Below are 3,130 nucleotides of genomic sequence, written 5' to 3'. Positions count from 1 at the left end.
TAAATATTAAATGACAGTCTATAGTTGTCAGCGCACACCGGGAATGAACTTTGTTAATTTCGAATTTTAACAAAAATCACTGGTGGTGTTCTGCCAAGGGGAATAAAATAAATTAATATTTTGTGTTAAATAGTAAGTAAATAGTACTTTGAAAAACTGTGGCTTTGAAAAACCTTGCTCCACCAGGGCGACTCCTTACAATCCCGATAGTTATACGTGCAAGATTAAAAGTTTCAAAATCCGGTCAATGAAGTCGCAGGTCAACTGTATAAGGACGGTAAAAAGCCTAACCGTCCCATACGTTGAAGAAATTAATTAATGAAAATACAGGACTCTGCGCCAACAACTCAAGTTGAGTTAAATCTTAGATTATGCTTTATTGATCATCCATGACCATTGAGCCCATAATTGATAACATGTTTCGGCTCCACTGAGCCTTTTTCAAATCCGGGCTACCCATAATTGTAATATAGGACATACAATATATCATAGTCAAAAAACAATTTGTATGAACGACATCATAAAGTATAACATAATACCAGTTTTCAAATATCGTGACCACAAAATATGCATAATAACATGAAAGAAATTAGACAGAAAAACAAGGATGGGCAAAAGGGAAGGGTTCATGGGTGTAGAAAAATAGGCAAACATATCATAATACATTGTTATGTTTGAGTAAACAGAAAAAGAGCACAAAAAACAGAAACAAAAACACAAACAAAAAGAAAAAAAAGAAAAAAGAACCCATTAGTAATCATTATTCTTCAATTCATTGAATAATATAACCAAATTCTGCAATGGTCCCTTGAGACAAACTGACAACTTGGTGGATGTCCTTACCCGAAATTTGATGTAACCAGTTCTTATGACTATTTGTCCATGTAGTAGTAACGGGGTACAATCCCCAATATCAATCTAAACAAAAAATGTAAGTAGCGAAGGTAAATAAAACTGATTGTCCAATTTAGAATATACATTAATTGTGTATATCAAGGTTGCCTGTGGCAACTAGGCATTTTCATGAGAATAAATCCCGCCCTTCACCAAACGGGCAAAACAACTCTTCTTAATGGTCACAGGCCATTTCTGCCTTATTCAAAACAATTCATTATAAGTTCCGTAGTGAAGACAATTGTAATTAACCATCATTACGTGAAATGATGACGCATTTCCAATTATAGAACACGTATATCAAGTACGGAAAGCACAACATATAGCTTATTTTGTTGCTACTCGTCAAGTACCATTAAAGCTAAATCTCATTGAAAAGTAAACCATGAGATAAGCGGTCCTCTCTTACCAGTTCCTGGAACACAAACAGTCACACGCGTCGGCAGGTAAGCCGAACGCTTACCAGGTATGCCTTCTTATACTAGGCGTCATCACTGTGCGCGGTTACCATGGCGACGCAAGGACAAGCGTCGTCATTGAAAACCGCATTCTATCCCCCAGCATTCTACAAATTACATATGCTATATAATTCAAAATATTTGAATAAAGCCTGAGAAACTAACAAAGCATGTATACGCTTCTCCTGACCCAATTTATATTTGTTGAATACTTAAATGGTTACTATCACAGTAATGTATAATCACGGGCACTAATGCACCTAACTACAAAAGGTTGGTGAGCATTACACGCAACATTCAAATAACATACTGAGCTACCAATTATGATGGGGTATCCCTTTAACAACACCCTGAAATACATGTAACCTCCTAATAAACAATGAGCCGTGTTCTAAATCAGGTATAACAATGAAAATTATTCGAGCTTGAGAAGCCAGATTGCAATGTACTACATCTCACAAGAATGAAACCATTTCATTATCTGTATTAAGTCCTGTATTTGTCGAATTGAAGTAACAAATTGCTCTTGCTTCCGCTTGTCGTAACGCCTTCACTCTGTCACCACCTCTTTTGTTCAAGGATACTTGTTTAAGACCAATGAATCTAATTTCCGATTTGAGATGTAGCTGATGTGTTTTTTGCCAATGTTCAGCTAACGGAAGTGATGGGTCTTGACTGCCAATTTTGGCTAAATGTTCACGGATACGGATTCTCAACTGTCTCTTGGTGCTACCAATATATAGTTTGTGGCAGACACAGATGATGCCATATACTACAAAAGTTGTTTTGCAATTAATTCCTTGTTTAATGATCCAACATTTTCCATTTTTATCTTCGAATTCCGTTGTTCTTTGGTATGCATATTTACATTGTGGACAGACTCCACATTTCCTGAAACCAGAATCTTTCTTGTGTAACCATGTACCTTGAGTAGTGCTCTCAATGTCCGGTAATAACGATGGACTAAGGATAGATTTAAGTGTATTTGCTCTTCTGAAGGTAATGCGTGGATGATCACTCACAAACTCACCAATATGACTGTCCAATTTAAGTAGGTACCAATGTTTGTTCAAAATTTTTCGTAATCTCTGGTGGTCTGAACAATATTGAGTGATAAAGCTAATCGGCATGTTAGCTTCCAAATTATTCCCTTGTCTCTGTCTCAAAGTATCCTGCTGCTGCATCAATTTGGTTCTCTTATATGCTTTACTTATGTCTTTTTGGGCATATCCCCTCCTTCTAAAACGTCGTTGTAATAGATTACATTCCTCTTCAAATTTTAAGTTACTATTACAATTTCGTCTCGCTCTGATATATTCACCCAATGGTATATTGGTGATAGTTGGTCGAAAATGACAACTTTTAGCATGTAATATTGAGTTAACTTCAGTTGGTTTTCTGAATGTAGTTGTTTGTAGTACTTGATCTTCCAAATATATTGTCAAGTCCAGAAAATGTATCCGCTGTTTGTTGCATTCTCCAGTAAATTGAATATCAAAACAATTAAGATTTAACTTGTCCACAAATGCGTGAAATTCCTCTATGCTACTATCGACGATGCAAAAAACATCGTCGATGTACCTTGTCCAAAATTGGATTTTCTCAATGAAAAATGATTCAGTGTATATTGCTTTGTCTTCCAACATCCCCATGAAGATATTCGCCAATGCTGGGGCATATTTAGTACCCATAGCTACCCCCTTGGTCTGTTGGTATACCTTGTTGTCAAAGGTAAAGACATTGAGATCAAACGTGAGATGTAACATTTCTTTAATCAT

General features: G+C 36.1%; 1 long non-coding RNA gene across 1 annotated transcript; it reads right to left on the bottom strand.

Moving 5' to 3' along the window:
• Positions 1 to 341: 341 nt before the first annotated feature.
• On the bottom strand, positions 342 to 2,141 carry LOC138581166 (uncharacterized). Its single transcript, XR_011304459.1, has 2 exons — positions 844 to 2,141; positions 342 to 452 (listed from the first exon to the last, which is right to left on the bottom strand). It is a non-coding gene; the product is annotated as an uncharacterized lncRNA (long non-coding RNA).
• Positions 2,142 to 3,130: the final 989 nt, after the last annotated feature.

Source organism: Ambystoma mexicanum, chromosome 3p, assembly GCF_040938575.1.
Source record: "Ambystoma mexicanum isolate Mex_15411 chromosome 3p, UKY_AmexF1_1, whole genome shotgun sequence".
Lineage (NCBI taxonomy): Eukaryota > Metazoa > Chordata > Amphibia > Caudata > Ambystomatidae > Ambystoma > Ambystoma mexicanum.
This window is presented reverse-complemented; position numbering and strand designations above follow the sequence as displayed.